Source organism: Phaenicophaeus curvirostris, chromosome 19 (assembly GCF_032191515.1).
Source record: "Phaenicophaeus curvirostris isolate KB17595 chromosome 19, BPBGC_Pcur_1.0, whole genome shotgun sequence".
In the NCBI taxonomy this organism is placed as follows: Eukaryota; Metazoa; Chordata; class Aves; order Cuculiformes; family Cuculidae; genus Phaenicophaeus; species Phaenicophaeus curvirostris.
Genome location: NC_091410.1, coordinates 13,171,020 through 13,189,686, shown reverse-complemented (window position 1 = coordinate 13,189,686; position 18,667 = coordinate 13,171,020).

Here is an 18,667-nt window from a genome sequence, read left to right as displayed (position 1 = left end):
CAGAAGGGGAAAAATCTGCTAATTATCACACCTTTGAGTGTTACTGTAACATGAGCACTAGGATATATATATATATTTAAAAAATCTAGATCCACAGTTAAAATTTGCACATTGTGTGCTTTTACATTTTAATTTTTTCTGGTAAAGCCAGACTTGTCCTTCATATTCGATTGCCTATGGCCACTCTAATCCCACCGTACTGCCTTCTTGAAACAAGAATTTAATTCACAGCTCGAATTCAGGGAATAACTGGGGAATTATAACTGAATTGAAAAAAAATAAGGAGTAAAGGTTTTCCTGGAATCTTTGTAAAGACCATTAAATGGCAGTTATAAAACCAGCATGATAAAATGAAATCGTAGCACATTTCTCATTGACATGCATGACAATTTCTGCGGTTATGTTGGAGTTGAAAATTCACTTCTAAGGTGCATTAATGTCTAATCCACCTTATGAACTTTTTCTCTTGCTTTTTGAATTGCCAAAAATATAAAAATACCTGTTTCTGGGCTTTTGAAATATGCTTTTCTTTGTAAGTAGCTTGAGAAATACTTTCTCTAACAAGATCTTTATCTGTTACTGGGTCGAGGGTTTTGTTTGTATTTTACCAATACAGAGTTTATAATTATTCTGCAAACCAATGTGTTCACAGGTGTTTTCAAAGTTTGCCTGTCAGGATCTCTTGTTGGTGTTAAGCTTATAGGCATCCATGCAAGGGTATTCATCCTTTGCTACCTGTTAAACCACTGGGAAACTTTAGATATAAACCTGCAGAGCTATTTCTCTATCCAGCTCGGATTGTTAATTCTGCTTCTCTTCTTTTTTTGAATGTTGTTGGCTTGGTACCTGCTCCATTATTTCCAGGTCTTGGTGAGCTTTCTGGTTTTAAAGTGTTAACATCCCATCTTTTCTGAAATGTAGCACATGAGTGATTTTAATGGCATTAAAATAAGGTTGCAAATGTGGGATTCCATTGAGGGCTCCCAAGCTGCAAAGCTGTAGATAGGGTCCCAAAGTGGAGAATTGAACCTAAATCCTGGTGAGAATTGAAATCAATTGTTAATTCTCGCTGCCCAACAGAGTTCTCTATCTATTAGCTTGTCTTGATCTGAAGGGTAGTGCTATGGTTTTTGCAGTAAAGCTACAGTTATTTGGAAGATGAATTAGTTTTCTTCCCCTCCAATACAGAAAAAGGTTGACTATGAAGATATAAATTTACTAAATTTGATCATAAAGTAACTTAAAAAGCACATTATACTCCTTTCACAATTTTAGACTGTCAAAATAAAATCTGCCCACAGCAAGTTAACCCGATGTCTTGTAACAAGTCATGTAATGTTTGTGCTGCTGCTTTTTATGGAATCCATTTCACCTCCCTGAGTCAGGAATGTTACCATCTTTCAAGTGGATGTTCCAAAAATATCGTACTTTAGTAAGAGTTTCTGTCACAGATGGTGTTAGGGATGGCATCATGTCTCTGGCAAGAACTGGAAGAGTTCTTAGTGCACAAATTAGCATTTTGAATGCTGCCTTCTACATGCAATGCTCATTTTGAGCTGGCACCGCAGCACTCCCTGTGACATCATTCCCACCTTCTGGTTTTTGTGGTATTCCCTTCTCCAGGAGAGTTATTTTTGTATCCTAATGGTGACTTGCTAAAACAGGGGTATCATTTTTATCTCGATGGTCATAATTTTAGTAATTCAGTTTGTTTCATTAGGCCACTGATCCAAAAGGACATTTCCAATGGGCTCAAAAGGGGGAACCTGTACTCAGGCTGCCCAGGGAGGTGGTCGAGTCCCCGTCCCTGGAGGGGTTTAAAACCCAAGTGGTGTTTTGAGTGATAAGCTATTTTTTGAATGAGATCTCAGGGTGATATGTGATATTTTTTTTTCCTTCCTGATGTTTAGTATCCTTTAAAGCCCCCTGTGAACGACACTCTTCACTCTACAGAACACACTTCCTCGCTGTTCAGCCAAGACACGCGCAAACTAAAATGCTTCACCCTCCTTTCCAAGTTAATGGCACCTTGTGACCAGTGGCCTCATCCTTTTGAGTCGTGAGTGGTAGCGGCTGGAGAAAGCAGTTAATGTCTTATGAGAGAAACCATTTGATTGGGAGTATTGCCCATTGCAACCTTGTTCTTTATCTTCTGACTGAAGCTTGGAGATGTAGGCTTGTTTCTTAATAGCTTTGCTGTAATCCACACTTGTCACTGTGATGTGTATCTAGGAGGCAGGTATTAAGTATTAATAAACCTGCTATTTAGCTTGGTTTTGCGAGGTAGGGAGAATTGATATCCTTATTTGTCAAGGCATTTAAAAGCGTGTTAAAAGAACCATTAAAATCAGTGCAACTACTCACATGCTTAAAGATAAGGCTTTATCAAGACTGAGACCACTGCTCAGCACTTGACAGAATATAGCCCTAAATACTTTGTATTTCCACACGCTCCAGATTTGCACATTAAATAAATCAGTCATCCTTACAAGATTACAGCTCATAATAAAGCATTTAGTATCTAAAAGTCTTCACTTTTTCATCTTACACAAGCATCATGAAATCTTAATGTTATTAGAGGTTAAATAATTTATGTTGCTTGCATAAGAGAAAATGGCATAGAGTGCCCATGGTCTGTGGGACTTGAATTTCTGCATGTCTCTTACTGACAAATTACAATATGTATTTGAATCAGGAAAATGGTTTTTTTTTCACCTCACCCTCCCCCAAAAAATAGCCAACTGAACCAGACCAGAGTAAAATAACAGTATAAATGAAGAAGACAATTCAAAGAGCAAATAGATATTGCTGGAGAAGTGCTCAGTTATTTTCTAAAGTGACACTGTGTTTTCCATGCCAGAGTAGATTCATCAGTCATTAAGAATTACACAAGTACTATTTATTCTTTCCTTTGAAAAAACCCTACTGCGTGCCAACTGAAATGTATGTGAACCAAGATTTACTGGTGCGCTCCACCATCGGCTTGTTTGAAAGCTTTACAAGAGAAGTTCTCTTGCTTATTCAGGTAGAGATCTTACTGATTCTGTTCCAAGGCTGCAGTCATCAACAAGGCAGGCATTTAGACACAAGGCAAACGTAGCTTATAGATCTGCGGTTGGACTGAGAAATTCAGAGTCCTGTGAGATGTCTGAGAAGAGCTGCCTTAAGCAGATAGTTTAAATCCCATAAATTGTGCCGCAGAGAAACGAAGAAAGGAGATAAGGCATTGCTGATGGGGTTTTAACTTGCTGATTCATTTCCTTCTCTAGTACTGGTTTGGTTTTCAGTTTGGACTTCTATTAATTTTATTTACTCACTTTGACTGCATCCCTCCAGAAAATTACATTATGAAACAGTAAAGCAGTGATTCAAGCTGAATTCCGAACAGGCCTATGATTTGGGTTTGGAAACAAATTTTCCCAATATCATAAGATTAGACAAGGTTGCAGTTCAGGGATATTCGTAATATAAACATCACGTTTGTTTCTGATCATTGAAGCTGGTATTAATCTTTTCTGCCAAGTACCACAAAAAGTCTTAAGCCCGTAAAACATAATGCATGAAGAGAAAAAGAAAACTGCAGAAAAGGATCATAGAATGGTTTGGGTTGGAAGGGACCTCAAAACCCATCCAGTTCCACCCCTGCCATGGGCAGGGACACCTCCCACTGGATCAGGGGCTCCAAGCCCCATCCAGCCTGGCCTTGAGCCCCTCCAGGGCTCTGGGCAACCTGAGACTTTCTTCTCAAAGTAAAAAAACCTCTTTGCTTCATTCAGGGCTTGTGTTCATAATTTTAGTTTCTCACTTCCAAACAACCTGTTTTATTTGAGTTTTGAGCCCATTATGCTTGATTGTTTGTGATAAAGATAACACTTCCTGACTGTGCACTTGACTGCTACAAATAACTAGAGCTAATAAATTTGAATAAGGAGAAAATTGATGATGTTATTTACTGCTTCTTATTAAGGGTATTAAAGCAGATGTGCATCAAGAAAAAAGGATTAATTAATAGAGGCTGATAAGTGCAATGTTTAAAACTAAATCAATTTTAAAATATTTACTCGTGAATAGCTTATAATGGAACACTTAATTAAAAAAAGTAACCAATTAAAAAAAATCATGGAAAAAAGTGAAATTAAATTACAATAAACCAGATGACTTACAGCAATTAAAAGACTAAACTGTAGGTCCCATCTGCTTAATAAATATTCCAGCAGAACATTGAGATGTGAGAATATGAATGACATGTTTGTAAGAATTTAGCCAACAGCTTTCCTGCCTCTTCCTCACTGCTGGCTGAGTAGAAGGTATGATCCTATGATCCAGAGAGACCGAGCAATATGCAGAGCTGGGGAGAACTGTGCATTTAGAGGCCTGGCAATTAATGAAAAATCGCTTGATTGTGTTGACAGCCAACAAATGCTAGAAAATTGGCCTCGTGTGAAGGAGAATCACCGAGTTAAGTGTTGCGAGATGATGCAGCAGGTTAAAGTCTTTACTTGGCGTTGTAGCACAGTGCTTGGAGTGGGCATTGTCCACAGGGGTTGCAGTTTTGAGCATGTACCGAGAGATTTCTGCTGATCGCACCTCTTGAATGTGAACACGTTCTGCAGATGAAGGCACCAGACTTCACTGGTTTGTTCAAAGTTGTAAGTGGTCTTTAGCAGCAGCGCTGGGCAAAAAGTAAGTTATTTTGGCTCCTGGTTGTCTACTCCCTGTTTTTTCTTAAAAAAAAATTAAATATCTATATGTTTATTCTAATCAAATGGCTTTGTATGAAACAAGAAGAATTTCAGCTCTATGCTAGATGCTGGGATGATCTTAGGAAGATATCAAGCCCTATAAGTTTAATGTTAAGTTAAATTGTGGACTAGGTGAGTCTTCAATGACCTTTTGGTAGGTGGTAGCTACTAATAACATTGCGTGAACAAATTGCTTTCTGATAATCTGCAGGCAGCTGATGGAATAGACTCGGGCAGTGGAGGTTGTAGCCTGTATTCAAGTAGTAAAACCAGCAGCAACTCTTCTCCAGGGCCTGTACGAGTTGCAGAAATCCAATTCCTCCCGAGGCAAGTCTGCAATGTAAGCAGAGTTTCAGGCTGTCCTCCACAGTTTACTGCTTATGTTTTTTTCCTCCTTTCTGACCTTGGACAGGAGGTTGGAGTCAATAAAGTCCATTTCTCTTTTCTGCTGCAAATACATTGGTGTTGAGACAAGTTTGGTTGGGGTTTTTGAAACTTTGCAGTTGTATTTTGGAACTTTTCGTTCCCTGCATGTTTTCCAATTTGATCTCTCAGAACTACAGTATTAAAATTTCCACAATGAAGCATTTTTTGATGTAGCAGTTGTAAAATGTTTATCACTAATGGATTATATTTTAGCGACTAACACTGGAAAATACACTACACGAGTAAACAGTGCCCCTGCTTTTCTGTATTTATCCTCGTCTCTAACAAATAAATGCTATCAGCTCTGCTGGAGTGGGAATAAACAGTTTGAAGGAAGAGTTTTGGCAGATAAGGTAACACCACTGAACAACAGGATAAGGTGCTAGGTGGCTGGAGTTTGTTTTCATTTTCTTCCTTGAAAAGAATACGGGAATAGAGATTAGTAGAAACAAGGGAGCTTTTAAAAATAACACCTAATATGTGATTCAGTATACAGCCTCAAATACTTAAAAAATGCATATATAATCCAAAGTAAACAAATCTAACATGATTCATGGTGTTCAATAACCACAGCGCACGGTCAATTAGCCTCCGTACAAACTACAAATACTTTCAGACATATAATAGAACCCCTAAAAAAACCCAGCTCGTGAGCAAATCAAGCAACCACAACTCACATGTACGTGCTTCCCAGTGCACTTTCTGAGTCAATTCCAAGACTTTCTGAAAAGTTTTGGATCTGGAAGCAGCAATGTCAGAAAAAGAAGTTGGTTGTTTTGAGAGAGCAGCACCTTCCATTGGTTTTTCTGCTTAAAATATTGGGGCTGAGACACAGTGTGTTGCAGCTTCTGCTAAACCTTGGGAGCAAGCTCACAGGTGACTTTTTCACCCTGTCTTCATGCGTATTATTCACCTGTACTCCAATTCCCAAATGGAGTTTTGCCATTTCAGTTCTGATGAAATGCAGCGCATAGTTTGCTACATGCAGGACTATGGCAATTACAGTAATTATTATGGTTCTGTTCCTGTGCTGATATCTTGGGAATATGAGAGCAAGGGCAGAAAATACACAATTTCGGATGGTTTGTTGGCTTTATTGTCTGTGACTAGCCAAGACAGTGCTTGAAAAACTAGGAGATTACTCTTTCAGTCTTAATTTCAGTCAGAAACGGATCATAGCAGAGAGGCGTTTATGAGTGGGTGAGCAGCAATAAGCATCAATCCTTGTTAACAGTCTATCAGTGGTAAAAACAACCCCCTAGTCATAGATTATAGCTGAAATAATATTGGGGTTTAAGCCTGCCACAGTGAAAATACAAAAGTAAAAGAAATTACTATTCACATTTAGAGGGAATGAAGAACATGCGTATAAGCATGATGTAGATCCATCAGCCGTTGCAGTAAATGTTAATTTAGCTTTCTCCAGCACTTCAATAACTCGGATATAAACCTAGTGTGGAAAATAACACACACATTGCTTTAACCCTGCCTGATAAAATGTAATAGCAATTCTTTCCCCTAACTTAATCAACTGGTATCAGGTTATTAGATGCAGACCGCCAGGCTGGTGAGGCAAGCGGGTCTGTTACACTAACTGGGAACTTTAAAAAATAAACACATTTCATTTCAATGTCTACGGGAAATACCCAGAATAGTTTTTTAGATATTAATTTTCTGTGTGTTTATGAATAAGTTTGTGGGGATTTGTTCTGTTTGGGGCAGGAGGGTGGTGGCTTTTGAATGTCCATGTTTCCACAAAACCAGGATTTCAGTCATTACCCAGGGAATAGAACACATCTATTATTCTCTCCAGTGTGAGAAAAGCTAGGAGGGTTGCTTCTAGCATAAAGGAAATGAGAATAAGTGTGCAAGGCGTTGATTTAGGGGCATGAGAGGAGGGGTTGGGGGTCTGAGGGCCTATTTTACTTTGCAGAAGTATTTCAGGGTACAGAGGAGAGAAGCTACTCCAAACCGAGTCTAATTCTGTAGCACTAATTTCTGCTCTGAATTTGTTGTGCGGTTCAACTGAATGTTTCACTGTGAAGATACCAACGTTCTGGATGTTCATTTCATGAAGGCAGAAGATGCACATGTCCACAAAGGCCAATGCCTATAGGAGATGATTTATTTGGTGAGGGAAGGAGGGGAGCAGGTGGGAAAAGAGGAGAAAAAGAAATAACAGATAATGTTGCCAGATTTTGCCCTCTAGGTCAAATAATTACATGAGAGTCTTGAATTTCTGTTTTTCTAGCTGTATCTCTCATTATCTTTCTTCAATTTAAGGATGTTTGTGTCCATAACCATGGAAGCCATAATCTGGGATATAAAATCATAAATTCACGGTACGATTCCGAAAGCTAAAATAGTGCATTTCAGCATTACAAAACAATAAATATTTAGATAGAAACCTGACTTTTAACATTTTGAATACCGATTCTAGGTTGAGAGACCTTTTTTGGAGGTTAAACCTAGAGTTGCGCCCACTGAAATAGCCTCTAAGGACCCACAGATGAGGGATGTCTAAACTCTTTTGCTAGTTCAGTCTCAAAGGAAGGTGTGCAAAGAAACCCTAAGCACCTCCCCAAAGTGGTCTCCAAGACTGAGTTCAGAAGATATCACTTCAGGGCTCCTCTAAAAAAGCAGCTTTGTTCAAAGCGTCAGGGCTAGGAGGAGGGAAGAAGGCAGAGCAGGAGGAGTGTGTGCAGTACAAACAGAAACAGGAGCAGAAATACAGCTGTGAGGAGAAAATCTGAAAAGAAGAAGAAACGAAAGCTTGATCTTGTTATGTCAAAGAAAAGAGGAATCAATGAGGAGAACCGAGGATTTCTATAGATTTCCCAATCTTCAGGCTTTAAAAAATGTTAAGTTTTGGGTTTTTTTTATCATTTATAACATATGGCACAAAGCAGGTATAAAAATCCTTTAGGCATGAATAAACCAAGAACATCTAAACAAATCAGACCAGCACCCAAGGTCCTTCTAAAAGCACCCCACCTCCCTCAGCTTAGAAGACATGGGGGGTTATCATCTTGGAATCCAAGATGAATAAAATTCCAGCAGTTAAGCCCAGCTCAGTGGCAGTTTGGAGCAGAAGGGCAGTTGTTTCCAGTGTAAATTGTGAGACTGGTAACTGTCAAGCGACGCTGATGAGCAGAGCCCCTGGGAGAGGAGTTGAACCTTGAACTAGAGTGTCATAGGAGAACACTCCCTTGGCACGCTAAGCAAAGCTCCAGCTCTCATTAGCATGCCTCTGCTTCCCTTTTGCCTTTGACATTTTTGATCCCCAAGGAGTTATAATGAAACAGTATACTGCAAACTGCCCCAGTTTCGTTACTGTTTTTATTGCTAATGCTGTTTGCAAGGAAATTGTGCTTGACCTTTAACTGGGTAAGTTTACAGTCAGGTCTCAAGGAGCTGGCAATTAGCAGCTAATCAATAAAGAGCATCATTGGCTCAGTAGTTCCTTTCCCTGCTGGGTTTAGCCTTTTATGTCCACAAATGCCTGTAGTTTAAGTCGCAGAGAGGCCTTGGAGGTGGACTCAGTGTAGAGGCAGAAAGCAGTTCTGATCTGGCTCAGCTGCCCAGCTTGACCATGCAGATGCAGGTGGTAAATGTTACTTCCAGTTCTATTGACTTATTTCCTTACGCATCAGAGAAAAACAGGGTTTCCAGACTTTATTGATGCTCCTATTTTCTGAAATCCAGGCTTGTGTTAGGGAGACTGAATGTGAACGCTGAACCCATCCTACATTTCACATTTTAAAATCTTATTGTGATAAACAATAAAAACTAATTCTGCGTCGTGCAAGCTGTTATCACAGTGTCACTGTGGTTGACAGAGTGTGAGCAACAGCCTGGTGGGAAAGTGAATGAAAATCGAGAGCCTTAGCTCGTGTGAACTTAATGAAAATCTAGGGCATTTGGTGTTTTGCAGGCTCAAAATTCTCAATGGTTACAGTCTAGCTATTTTTAGGTTGATGTATTGATGGCAACTGCTCCTGGACAAAACCTTCTAGCTCATAAGGTTTCTCCAATGAGAGTTTGCAAAAGGGACTCTGCACTTCTCCTTCCAATCTGCGTCAGGTTGCTCAAAGCCCCTTCCAACCTGGCCTTGAACACCTCCAGGGATGAGATGTATGCAGGAAACAGAGGACTATCTAATGAGAATAAGTAATATTGTCTTTAAATTACTTGCCTCAACATGCTACCAAAAGCCTTTCTGCACTGTGAAAATGCCTTTTCTTTCCCATGAGGTCTCATATGTGAAGTATAAGTTTGATAGATTTTTGGTTTTTAGAGTTAAGCTGAACCATAATTGAGCATGGTGTTTTGCAGTTTTAGATGAGAGGTCAATCTAATTGCCCAGTAATTGTTGGAAAATTACATGAATATAAAATATAAAGTTGTACGCTTTGTAACATACAGTGTCAGCCAGGTAAGAAATGTTTTTGCATTTAATTGACATTTAACAAAATAATTACAAGTCCTTCAGGATAATTAGAATACACACTGTATTTGCAAAGTGCTTAAAACACTAGTTGACCTTTAGTAAGTGTGTTAATCAATAACAAACATATAGCATGCCAATTAAATGCCTGTATATTTTGTTCAGGTATTTAAAGATGAAGGTTAAATCATGTTAAATCATTACCCTGTCAGGAGGGCATTTTGCTCTGATGTGCTGCTTCCAGAGAAAGGATGCAAAATACCTCATGACATGCCCCAGGGATCTCACAGATCCTCTTGAAAATTTACAGCAGGAGTTTTAAAATCTTGTGCTCACTGCCGAGATGCATCAGTCTGAAAAGAGGATCCTTCTTGCCCCTTTCATTGGTCTCCTTAAAAGTTTTGATGAATTTATGTTGTGGGTCCATGCTGGATGGTAGTTTTATTTTTCTTTCTGCTTTTGTAGGATTTTTTCAAAGGTGTTTTCATTGCAAAAAATTCTGTTCACAACCTAAGTGTTCTAAGAACAGGACCGTTAGTCATGTACTGTGATTCAGTATTACTCCCCCAAGCTCTAACTGTTCTATTATGTTGAAGATCTGATCAAACTAGTTTAGAGAAAGGTGTAGTAAATTAGTGTAGCCTTTCTCTCTCTCTTCTTCATGAGTCATGTGCTTCTGACTTTGCATAAAGGTCAATGAGGTGTTAAATTGAGGGTGATTAAACTGAGTGTATGAAGGAAATAATTCCAAGAGCAGTGAGAAGACAGATATGAGGATGCAATAGAAATAAGGTAATCATTAAATGATATGCAGAGTCCAAAGCCATGAGCATTTGAAGTAGTGATGCATGTACTGGGGAAAAAACCTCTCTCCTTGCCACGTAATTGAGACTTCTATGAAGCATTTTGTTATTTTCAGTATTGGCACTGATCACCTAGAACTGATACACTTAGAAGAGGAACGTAAAAAAAAGGGGCATCAAATCAAGTTATTCAGAACTACCTTTTGAATAGACTGTTCTTCAGGCACAATGCTTCTAAAAAAAATTCTTTTTCGTAATAATATCAATCATAGAATCACTTGGTTGGAAAAGACCTTTGAGATCATTAAGTCCAACCGTACCTGTCCACTATTAAACCATAACCCTGAGTGCTTCGTCTACCTGTCTTTTAACCGTCTCCGAGGATGGGGACTCCACCACCTCCCTGGGCAGCCTGTTTAGATAAAGACTTCTGTTCCTGATCCTGCCTTTACATTTCTATCACAATGCCACTAGGCAGGATGCTTGTTTGGTAATGACATGCAAACCAGATAGGGTATTTTCCAAGTATTATGTAAATTGTAACCATTTTAAAGCGATTGTTTAGCTTTTGCTTGGACTAGATGTACTAAATAAATAAGGAGCACCATGTTTTCTTAAGATCCCGTGTGATTCCCAGTTAATACTGAAGCCGTTTTGGTCTGAAGGTTCCCATGTTGCTCCAGCATGAGGTTATGACTAGATATGATTCCTCACATTCACTTGGCATATCTGCCCATTGCATTTTAAAGCTCGATGCAAAAAAATAGAGCAGACCATCTGTGTCTACATTACCTATGTGAAATAGTCTTATTTTGCAGATACTGCTTTGTGAATAAAATATTGCTTCCCCGTTATAATCCAGTGCCCTGAGAGATAAACAGGGAATTGTGCAACGAAGTTGATGAAACTAAAATCAGACTCGGATCAATAAAAAACATCCCTAAATATTCCCTAAAACAGTCTTAAACTTGACTAGAATACTTTGAGTTCAGTGTACACAGAAATGGGGATTTATAGTCAGTGAGAAGATGATGAAAATGCTGAGAGGTTTTATGAGCCCTGAGGCAACAAAATACCAAGATATCAGTCAGGCCATTTGAAATAAAAGCTAGAAATCACTCTCAAAGAGGAGTGTTGATTTTCCATGTTAATAATTGATATGTTACGTACAGACATCTTAGCTGTAAATGTAACTGCCAAAAGCAGTGGAGCTGCACTAAAATATACTGCATTGCTTTCCTTCAGAAAGTTGAGTTTGCAGAATGACTGCTGATTCCAGCATTGCTGATTTCCATCACATGAGTTTTGGGAAGTTTTCCCACAAGTTGAATTCTTTCTGGTTGATCTGACATGTTAAAGTGTGACACAGACACGCATAAACCCCCCCTTTAAGCATTTCACGCAGAAATAAGCTACTAATGATGTGTTCCTGAAGCTGTCCCAGTCTGATTTGATCTTTACAGAGCAGTGGTGTGTAAGATAGAACACAGTGCTCTGGATGATCTTTGATGCTCTCCAGAGTGGCTTTATGGTTTTTCTGCCTGCTTCTGAAATGGATCATATTATGTTTGCCTTTTCTGATCTTATGGGACTCCCATCACTCCCATTTTCTTCATGCATCTATAAGAAGGGGTAGAGTGGAGAGACAGTAATGCTGTTACCCACTAACTGCAAAACTTGCCTAACGAGCGTGGAATTTTTTTCCACAGCCTGTGAGTTTCCTGCATGTGCTTCTTGGAAAATTATATATGTTAAGGACCATGGTCCTGCCATGGTCACCAACATGTTCTAAAGGTGCAGGGGGAAAATATTATTGAATTAGAAGGTATCTGCGAGTAAATTAACCATAGTGCGAATTCAGCTGCTAATTCTCCTTTGCACTGCAGATGCAGTGACTTAAGAGGAACAATTCCATCTTTCTGCTAAACAGTCAAGAAAAGCGGAAGGAATTTAATGGGCCAGAAATAGATAAATGGCTGCTTTAATATGGCTTCGTGTCAGGCTTCTGCTTAGTTTCTACCTAGAAGCTAAACTAGAAAAGACAAAGCTTCCTGTACAATTCCTTGATACCAAATGTGTGTGTAGTGAAAAAATGGAGCAGCTCCATCAAAGTGGGGAGAAGCATTGAATGAGGATTTGTCCCAAATTCTAAATGTCCATTGCTATGAAACTGTGCGATCTGTTACAAGAGCCAAAGGAACTTTAACAGGCATTTTGTTCGTCATATTCAGGATGGTTCTTTTTGTCCATCTAAAGTGTTGCCTCGAGGAAGAGTTATAGTCTCAATTATTCCTTCTGCACTGCTCCCATAGCCATACTGGATCCTGAGGGAAGGGTTACTGCTAATGATTAATCTTTCCCTGGTTTCTTCAAGCAAAAGTACCAAACCTGGAAACAAGGGGACAGTTTCCTTTTTTAGATGTCTCTGCTACTGTGTAGAATTTTTATTACTTTAGTTACAAGAATTAAGTCCATACTACAATTCTGGATTCTAGCAGTCTGGTTTTTTTAACTGTAACAGGCAGAATTTCTGTGTTGGTTCTGTCTGTTACTCGCTGAGATCCATCATATTAATTAATCATGTGGAGATAAAGTTCAGATTAATGTGTGCTGATAACTTTTGCAGTGATTATTGATACTAGAACTACAAATTTTCTACTTGCCCACCCATGTTTGATTATCATCTGTAGTGATTACATCCCCTCATCTGCATTGTCATAATTTCTTCTAGCTCATATATCCATAGGGTGAGGTGAACTTTAGAAGGTTTGGATAGTATGTCCAAAAGATCAATATCTGCTGAACTGTCATAGTTCATATTTCTTTCATCTCCCATGTGTAGGGCACTCGATAGCCTATATACTGCTTAATTGCTAATATATAGTACCTGTGTGAAACCACAGTTAATTGATTTGCTCCTTTTGTCTTGTGAGAGATTTGCATCTTGTGGAGTATATCAGTTTCTTTTAAGAACAGCCTGAGTTCTGTTTTATTCCCCGATTTCATTGTCCCACTTCAACGTTGCTCAGAAATATCAACCAATTCTTCTTTTTCCAGGAAGCTGACAATTAATTTGAATCTGCCTTCTCATTTAGAATTTAAGAAGCATCTGGAGGGAGCAAACAGAGCTCACATTCATTTCAGGTGCAGCTATAGCTCAGAACCACCATCAGGCTATGCTGAGCATTACCTGTATCCTTAAAGGCTCAGATCTCGTGACCCTTTGTTGTGCAAGTATCACTGCCTAAAAGAATCACTCTGCAGTTTCCAAGCATGTTACACCTGTGGGCTGTAGAAAGAGACCCAGTGCTTTTACAATAGCTCTTAGAAACACAAGCAGTACATGCTCTTGTAGTTGGAATTACCATTTCTCACCCTGTGATACGGCTGATGGTGGAGTTTTGAGCTTTGTCAAGCTCTTGCTGAGGGCAGAACAATGAAGGCTACTGGGTGATAGGATCGCGAGAGCTGGGTAACAGCGTGTTGCTGCAACCTTCCTTTTGGTATAAGTATTTTGCTTTTCATGAACTCAGCAGTATGGCCACCAGTCTGCAAACAGAACACTGGAAATGGTGCCAAAGCTTATGAATTTACACAAAAGTTAGCTTAGATAAAAAATATAAATAAATGGAACCGAAGTGGGAAGTGATTTGTCTCCTATCCTTATGGTGGCACAGGTGGCGCTTTGACATTTGAGCCACCTCTTTGCTTGTGGTCTGACAGAGTCTGGGGTCTCAGCAACTTGCTGTTCTGAAATATGGATGAGATGAAAATACTCCTTTTTTATTTTTTTCCCCCCTCTCCCCAGAATCATAGAATTTTTGGGCTGGAAGGGATCTTAAAGCTCATCCAGTTCCACCCCCTGCTGTGGGCAGGGACACCTCTCATGGGATCAGGGTGCTTGAAGCCCCATCCAACCTGGCCTTGAACACCTCCAGGGTGAATGTATTTAATAGAGTAAGGTTGGTGTATGTGCAAACACAGCACTTTGCTGAGTTTTTAAGTGAATTTTCTACGATTTTCTTTAAGTTGTGACATAGGCTCTTCGAGGCTGTGACTTCTTCAGGTGTCAGCTTTGCTAAAATCTCTTTTGCTGCTTTCTGTAAATAAATAGTTGTTAACTCCCATCATTATTTACAACTTGAAAGGTATTTCTTGTAGAAAAGTTAAGGGTTTCTGAGTGCTCCCTTAAAAGGCATCCAGCCATTGCATGACCAGTTACCCTAGGTCAGCTCCACAGTAACTTGCAGTCCACTGGAAAGATCTCCCTGGTTTCAGGCAGGCTTTGGGATAAATTTTATCTGCAGTTATTTCAATCCAGCTTGAGGCTTGTGGGATTTATAGCTTCATATGTAGGATATCTGGGAGGATGGGGCCAATCTGATCTCTGGTGGACCCTATAAAAGGTTAACAGTGCTGAGTAAGAGGTCTCCAATTCCTGATCCAGCACCACCAAATGAGAACAGAAGTTGTACATCTATCGTGAGCTGAGCCTCTGGCACGTCCACTATGCACTGAAAGGGTAAGCAATGCTGTGGCAATGCACCCAGGTATCTCACAGCAGCATTAAGCAATCAAAAAAATTAACCTGGGTTCGCTTTCATTAGAAAATATTACCTGATCAGGATGCCTAATTTTAGAGTTGCAAATGTGCCTGCCAACTGTGACAGCTGCCGATTCCTGACATATCAATTGGGTCGCAAAAGGCAGCTGAGTAGATGTTTCATTACAGAGTGAAATGAAATAAGCCATTGCCAAGCCCAAATTACCCTTGCTTTTAGTATTTACACTGGTCTAAGCTCCAGGACAAATTCATTGTACAACATAAAAAAGAGTGAAAGCTTCAAATGTAAAGTTTGTTCCCTGCTTTGCATATTAAACTCTTAGTTTAAATTCTACCTTTTATACATGGCATAAATTAAAATAAATGAAACTGCATTCAGTCTAATTCTCCTTTCAGTGAGACGGATTTCACAACTGTGCGATTCCAATGCTTGCTGTAAAGGCTCAAATCGTGTAGAAGAAAAGAAAAATCAAATTACAAAATATTTATGTATAAAACTGCACAAAAACCAGGCTAATGGCTCACAAGGATGACTGAACCAATTTAATAGCACATAAAGTGTTCTTTTTATTTATTTATTTATTTATCTAGCTATCAAAGCAGAAGTTTTGGTAGACCTTATGTGCTTTGGCCCCTCCCAGAGTGTCCAGCAACTGTCTGCTTAGATCTTCCATAGGGAAAGCATTTATTACTATTACTGTGGTGAAATGCTGTGAGCTGTAAATGATACTGCAGTGAGGTCAGACATTCTCAAATAAAAGTACAGAAAAGATATAAACCAAAAAGCTAAGCCTGTTCCAGCTGTAAGTGTATAGAATGGTGTGAGAGTTTCCTCTCTGTCCAGCAGATGTCAATGTGGTGATGAACTAAAGCTCATGCAGCTCTTTTCTTTGGACTCTCCTCCAAACAAATGGTTTTGTTTGTCCACACGCAGCCTACCTTGATTTAACTGCAGTTAAATGTGCTTTATGACTTCTGTGATGTAGGACATGGCTTGGGCTTTTGTGTTGCATTTCTCCTCAATTCCTGCAGAGATGATGGTCTTTCTTTTTGCCCATGTGCAGAATAATTAATGCAGAATAATTAATGCGGACTATTGTGTCGATGCTCTTCTCCAGTACCTGGCAGGTTTTCTCTCCAGACTTTCTGGGGGAACTCCCTGTTGTGCTCTTTGCTTTGTTACTGCTTTTTTAAATAGTGACTATTCCACTGATGTTAATTATGCAAGAAATAGGAACAATGGATGGTGGTTAACACTTTGTAGGGGACACCTTGTCCTCTAAGTAGTTCTCTTTAGGATTTTACTGTCATGTTTGAGCACTCCATTGATTTTCTTTTAACTTCATCATATTGTTTATCTGGTTTTTTTTTCCCCACTCTTCTGTACATGATGTTTGAATGTTGCTGTATTGATTTCCCAACAAGAGATTTCAGTTTCAAAGTGTTAATGACTCAGACTATGAGTACGGGTACATATGTTCCTTTGTTTCATAAAATCATTCAATAATGGCCAAGGAATAGAAAACCTTTCTATGCTTCTCGCTTTTTGTTTGGACACATTCGTCTAGAGCCCTGGTTTAGAGTAGAATTCTTCCAATGAAGAAGACAGAAGCTGTCAAAGGATCGGTTAGGAAGTCATTTTATGTGTAAGATGTATTAAGTTGAGGGCATGGGCGGCTTTCTTCTCCATGATGGTTCACTATGCGAAAAGCTGTGGTGAGCTCATACCTTACATGATATCTCGAAGCTAGCCGACCTCAGACATCCAGGAGGCACTGATAACTGTGTCCTACACACAGATTCAGGTGGATTTGGTAGCTGTGGTGATGACTCTCAGGTACTTTTCTCTAGCTGAACAGCTTTGTGTCATTGATTCAAGTAAAGCCTATATTGGCTCAATCTTTGAAAAAAAAAGAGTGGGAATTTATCATATCATAGAATCTGAGCGCTTACAGTGCACTTTCTCCAGCATTACCTGCTCCCATGTGTGTTAGCACCGTGGCTGGATTCTCTGGGGAATAACTGCTTATAAATAACAATAAAAGAAGCAGTAGATCTCCCTCCCATTTTGGTTTCCCTTACTGCTGACCTCTTCGATCAGAAGGTGGTGATGTGCACATTAAAGAACTGTTCTCCACTTTTGAATATTTCATATGAGTTTCTTGTTGTAAGATTGGTTTTTGCCACGGCTCTCTGCCATTATTTGTTGTTGAGATGAACATGCACACTATGTTTTGGAAGGGTAAATACAAATATTTGCTCTTTTGTCTGTGTTGGAGGGCTCTGGCAGCAGCATGTCATGAGCTCCCTTTTCTACAAGAATCAGAAGCCTGCAAGCAGAGAAATTTTGAGGTGGAAATTGCTATTCAATTCAATCCTCTTGGGAGCATCTCACATCTCTATAAGTAAGATCTGCATAAATTCTTACAGTCGTAGACCAACATTTGGCAAATCACACACACAAATGCAATAAGTTACCGTAAGTTGACACAATATATTATAGAAGATGCTCATACTAAGATAAGACTTTTGTTCTGGCTTATGTACACCAGAATCTGTGTACCCTGAGATTTTTGAAACCTGTACAGTATAGTTGTGCTTTAGCATAATATCATCCTTTCATTACAATATAGTGGGTTTGCATAATAGTTTGTCTGATGCCAGCTGTCACAGGGGACTAAATCAGGAGAAAATTTATTACTGCATATTATGAACACTAGGCTTGATTTTTATTATAGTCTAATAAATGCACTAAGCCTGCAACTGTCTGTATTCAGTGTTGATTTAAAGTAATCTATAGTGAATTTTAGTTATTGAGTTTGTGATAACCTCTGTTTTGTGGACTCCTTTGGTTACTGGCTGCAGAAATCTGAAAACATTGGGAAGAGGAGCTACTCTCAGCAGTCATCTCTCTTATTTCTTCCTTCAGCCTTTCTAATTAAATTTGGTTTGCTGCTTCTCTGGTGAGTTTGGGAAATGTATTTGACTGGACTCACACCCGGTGGTGTCAAAGCATCAGTCGTGGGGCTGTGTTTGTATGTGTGTCACGGTTCAGCCCTAACGTGGCTAGATCCACAGCTAAATGTGAGCAGTTGTGTCTCAATTCCCTTCCTCCTCACCTGAACAGGGCAAAGGGGAAAGGGAAATGAGAGACACCTGTGGAAACTAAAGCAGCTGTAATGAAACAAATAATAATGAAAATACTATTAATAAAATATAATAAAAACATATGAAACCTCCTCCCCCCAATGACTATTTCACGTCTGATGCTGCAGTGCAGGTATGGGGAAAGGTTCTGGGCTGGACTCGGTGGCAGCAGGGAGCTGGACTCAGGAACTGGATTCAGGAACCCACAGATCTGGGGTCGGGGTAAAAAGGCAGATGAGGCTGGTATTGGATGCTGGTCATCAGAGAAGAGAGCCTGACCCTTGTGATGCCACAGTTTTATCCCGAGTATGACGTATAAGGGACGGAATACTCTGTTGGTCAGTTTTGGGTCACCTGCCTTGTCCACTCCTTCCTGTATCTCCAATACATTCTGTTCTTCCTGTGAGACTTTCTGACATAATGGTTCAGAAATGCCCGTTTTGAACTGCGGTTGCCCATCATTCTGTTAATGTCGCTCTGTCACTGGCCAGTGATCCAAAAGTGTTTGTTCTAAATTTTCCAACATCCTGCTGAAGGT